Genomic DNA, 5,378 nt, shown 5'->3' on the forward strand with positions numbered 1-5,378 from the left:
TATTTTTCTATTTCTTTAAGGGGTGTGTTCTTAAACTTGAGTAGTGACAGCACAGCCAATCATGATGAGGAGGAAGTTGAGGTGAGGATTTGAATATGGGGCATGTCTTTACTTGCTTTCAAACTGCCTACGAGGAAAGATGGCTGAGAGACAAACTGTAAGTACATAAATCAGCAACCCGGTTTTGGTGTCTATTTGAAGTGCAGTGCCTGGGCTTTCTTCCCCTAAAAGCGCTAGTGTCCAGGGCTTATGAAGGCAGAGCAGTGACCCCAGATTTTGGGCATTTTTTTTCTCATAGATATGCATTGGAAAGTGGATAAGGGTGGTCCGTTTTGGGCAAATTTCTCTGGAATTCAAGTCACTGCAGGGCAGTGAGGGTCTTAAAATTTGTGGGAGACTCTGTACTCACCCTGTTAAAGATCTAGATTCTGTGTGCATCAGCCACGGAGATATAATCGCTTAGCTCCCTATGATGAATCCCATTAATTTAGGACTTTGACAATTTTTTCACCTACAAATTACCAGAAGTCCTAAATGAATGGCATAGTAGGAAAAGCGCACTGGCAAATAGTACATGTGTTGATGAGCATGCTTCCTATAATTTATAGCATTTTTTACAGAGAGGCTTCAAAATGGCACATGCTCTGAAGTACAATTCGAATTGACCCAGATTCCTTGTCCTTAACTATGTGCACATGCTGCGGATTATGTGCGGATTCATCCGCGCGGATTTTGTAAAATCCGCAGGTGAAACCGCAGGTCAAAAGACCTGCGGATTGCTCTGCGGTTTTGCCCTGCGGTTTTTCATCTCCTCAATGGAGGAGATGGCAAACCGCAGGAGAATCCGCAGAAAGAATTGACATGTCAATTCTTTCTGCGGATTGAAAACCGCAGATAATCCGCGAGGAAAATTCCGCACCGTCTGCACTGCGGTTTTTGATTCCCATAGGGAATCATGGTACTGTACACCGCAGCAAAAACTGCTGCGGGTCCGCAGCGGCCAAAACCGCTGCGGAACCGCAGCAAAATCCGCAGCGTGTGCACACAGCCTAAGATGTCTTTATTTTTTGTAGGATTTTGCACACTACAATTATGAAGAATCATTGGTCCATGTTTCCCAAAAAAGAGGTGGGTTGAATCATAAAAGAACATGAGGCTGTGGTGTCACATGCAATATTTAATAGCATTTCATATTCGGTTTCAGCTATTTCTGATGTAATGGTGAAAAAGTGAAGCGTTCCAGGGAGGTGGAGGTGTTTACCATACAGGTAATGTTCTGCTCACATATTCATCCACGTTCCCATTTGTTCTCCATCCTCTTAACCACATTACTCTCTCTGTAGGTCAGAGGTTGGCGTCGGTACAGAATGTTAAAACTGATAAACGATGCCCTGGAACATCAGGATGAAGCATACCAGTTGAAACCCAAGGTACGGAGTCCTGTTAAATTACTTTTACGCGGGATGATTTATCAGGCTATTACGCCCATCTAGCACCTCGATTGTCAATGTGACTTTACACACAACTATTAAGCAACTGTCGCTCAGTAGTCGGTGATGAGCGACTATCGTTCCAATTGTGCACGACCACACACCGGACACTAAATGATATTCCCTCAGTCACTCAGATCATGCAGTGTTGTTTTGTTTGGCTGAGTACATGCTATCGCCAGTATTTCATTAGCACACTGGCTGGGGAACAGTTCCAGTCTTTTGTCTGCACTGCATTAGCACTGTGAAGAGGTTTGTACTACACCACGATGCATGACACTTCACCAAATAGCACTCCGGTATATGATAAAAGGGTTAAACGCTCACCCGAATGCTGACCGAGGCATCCTGCAGTACTTCAGGACCTTCAACAGCATCAGAGATCATTTGATCTCCAACATCATTGAAGGTCCTGCAAGAAGCCTCATTGAGCAGCGGTGTCATTCAGGTGTGTAAAGCCAGCCCTTTGATTTAAAAAAAAAAAGTGACAATGAACACTGAGCAACTTCTAGATCAGCAATCTTGGGCAGAAAACAAGTATTTTGCTCTGAAGGTACACAGCCTATCAGTACAGGATCCATTAAAGTTGTTCACTGACTGGGGTGGGAGGTGGTAGGGGAGGTAGTGAAGAAAAAATAAAATAAAATCAGTTGGAAAAAAAACTTGCACATCTCCACAGCCAGGTTGTCTACATTCAACCCTTCTGATTGCAGGCACAGACATCTCAGAACCTCCCATATAACAAAGGAGATAAGAGTTGGTGTGTAGAAAACATTGCTATGCGGAGGGGTAGACATTACATTTTTATAAAATAAAATGAGCAAACTCCACATAGCAAAGTTTTCTACAGCCCTTAACTTGTTATCTCCTTTCCTATCTGCTACTATTGTGACCTGACTCGCAGCCTAAGGCTATGTGCACACGGGGAAAATCCTCCTGCGGATTTTTCTGCGCAGAATTCACGAAATCCGCAGGTCAAATGAGCTGCATTTTTCCTGCGGATTTCTTCCTTTTTTAGTGCAGTTTTGATGCGGTTTTTCAGTGCGGTTTTCCCCCTGGGGTTTTTGAGAATGGGGAGATAGAAAACCGCACAAAAGAAGTCACATGCAGTTGTTTGAAAACCGCACACCCACTTTCTGCAGCGTCTGCACAGATTTTTTTTTTTCCATAGATTTACATGCTACTGTAAATCACTGTGCGGTTCTGCGGGAAAAATGCATCGTGTGCACATGGCCTAAAAGCATCTTTGATTACAGTATATAATGTATAATATTTTGTGGGTGACAATGTTGCCGAGGTGCCATACCAGACTGTCACTATGTATAATGTTGCACTGTGCAATATTGATCAAATTTTTTTCTCTCCCCAGTTTGGATACGGTTTCACAAATTGGCAATAATGAAGATGGAGAAAGGAAGCTATGCCATTGCTGTAAAGCACAGGAATAAGACCAAATATAGTTTTATGTTTGTTTCTCTAAATAACATGACGTTTGCTTTGGTTTTGTTCCCTTTTCTATAGTATAGTGGTGATATGAATATGTTATGTACATGTCAGCATACCCTGTGGACTTTTTCTACTGTGAATTTTAGGAGCTTGACACTTGCACAATGAATAATGATGAGGTGTCCGTGTGACCAGAGGTTACAGAATGCAATTGTACCCATTGTATCTGATGAGGTTATTCTCATATGTGTTTTTCTGTCACAGGCCAGAAAAAGGAGATGAAAGTAGAATGGTCCTGGATAATCAGACAGTGCATGCACTAGGGCTCATGCCTTGTCTTTCAGGCAACTAACTCACAGCTATGTGAATACAGCTACAAGCAAGCTAAAGTACTTAATGACTAGTAGGGAGTGAGAGGTGCTATAAAAGTACAGAGTACCTGAAGGCCATGAGTACAAAGATGGCTTTACAAACCCTAATACCATTAAACAAGTCTTCTATAGCCCACACACAACTACAACATAGCCAGCTTAAATAATATTTTATTGAATTAAAACGAAAGCTCAAACTGTTAAAAATATAATTCAAATAAGAGTGCATTTACTCAGGCAATTAATCCAGTGACATTGTCAAGGGATGGGCCTTAAATTTATCAGCTCAGATCCCTGTGCATAGTCCTCACTTTGGCCATGATGCCAGAGCAATTGACAGGTTTTTTTCATCATTGCTGATAGCCCTAGGCCTTAAAAGCGTACAAATTTTTATATATATATATTTACTGTGACAGATCTGTCACTTCTCTGTGTGCGAAATTCACAGTAAATATGCAGGTGACTACATTGCATATTTACTGCAACGTGTACCAGTTTTACGTGCAAGAACCATCCATACGCATGTGTGGATCAGCCCTTGGAATCCCCTGTTTCTCTATATATATATATATATATATATATATATATATATATACACACACACATTGGAAAGAAACAGGGGATTCCAAGGGCTGAGCCACACATGCGTATGGATGGTTCTTGCACATAAAACTGGTACACGTTGCAGTAAATATGCAATGTAGTCACCTGCATATTTACTGTGAATTTTGCACACAGAGAAGTGACAGATCTGTCACTTCTGTGTTTTAACCCTGTAACATCTTATCTGATATACCAGCACAGATGTTACAGGTGGATGGGGCATCAAGGGTTAATTACTTACCTCCTTCTGCACACTTATTGCAGGATACACACGGATTTTGTGTGCATTCCACATTTGCAGAAATCACACAAAACACTTGATAACAATATGCATGTGTGGATGGGCCACAAGTTTGAAGACCCCCCCCTGAATATATATATATAAAAAGTTTAGTTACGCTTTAACAATACACTAGAATAAAAACCATTAGTTTAATAAACAAAAACATTGCAGAGCAGCAACATGCACATTATTTAAAAGACTAAATTTCACCTGCAAAAGAGAAAAAAAAAAGTTAGAATAGACTCAATTAAAGGTGAACTATAGTATTAGAAGAACAGCTGCCTCCTTGCAAAAAACTGCCACTTCCAAACTGGCGTTAAGTGAAGTCATGATGCTCAGCTCCATTGAACTCAATAGAGCTGAGCCTCAATATCACATATTTCTGGAAGCTGTTTTTCTGTTGCTAGAGTACCCACCTAAAACGCAAACAAAAATGAACTTTAACTTCGGAGTCTCTTCAGCATGACCACAGGGTTCATATTCCATCTCCTCATCTGCGATGTACTTGTTTCTTTAGTGCTTAGAAGGAAAAAGGAATGATGTTACAACTGAAAGATATGCATAAAAAAATCCACACTTCTAGAATACTGGCACTCAGCCAAAGTACAGTAATGCTTCACAGAAATGCTGCAAAGTGTTACTATGCTTTAAGGTTTTTCCATGAGTCCTGGCTATCACATTAAAGGGTGAGCGCCGGTGGCAGGATTTTTTTTTTCTTCCAATGTTATCCCCTATCCATAGAATAGTTTTTAAAGTTCCATACAATAGAATTATCTACAGTTTCAAACTCAGTGGCTGGTGTGGCTAGTCCCTGACAAGTACAGTAAGAATTTAATATAAATAGAAGTGTTCAATAATTACCTTGAAGAGCTCCTTTTCTGGTTCTGCCTCATGGAACGTGTCTGCATGAGAAAGGACGGGGAAGGTACATGTGCCCTGAAATGAATACATTAGTATTAAAAGCTGGTAATGAGTGCATCCATTAGCTTGGCACCATGGTATTGGAGTAAAGGTATTTTCACCTTGCACTCGAAGTCTCTTCATGCTCACTCTCCAGTTCTTCGGGAATCAGTTCTGGTATCTGGGAACTGTGGACTGCAGCTGTCTGGTCTCTTCTTCCCCTGGTGTTCTCTTCTGCAACCCTTTAGGGGAATCAAAAAGAAGAAAAAAAGAAGTCTTTGTCAA

The 5,378-nt window shown here is 41.0% G+C and overlaps 1 long non-coding RNA gene across 1 annotated transcript; it reads left to right on the forward strand.

Annotated features, from left to right (window-relative positions):
• The first annotated feature begins 563 nt into the window (after window positions 1-563).
• LOC141058122 (uncharacterized) lies at window positions 564-3,766 on the forward strand. The gene is made up of 3 exons (XR_012222104.1): window positions 564-1,268; window positions 1,344-1,430; window positions 2,860-3,766. It is a non-coding gene; the product is annotated as an uncharacterized lncRNA (long non-coding RNA).
• Window positions 3,767-5,378: the final 1,612 nt, after the last annotated feature.

Source organism: Dendrobates tinctorius, unplaced genomic scaffold (genome assembly GCF_039654945.1).
Source record: "Dendrobates tinctorius isolate UK_male_01 unplaced genomic scaffold, ASM3965494v1 ptg000210l, whole genome shotgun sequence".
NCBI lineage: Eukaryota > Metazoa > Chordata > Amphibia > Anura > Dendrobatidae > Dendrobates > Dendrobates tinctorius.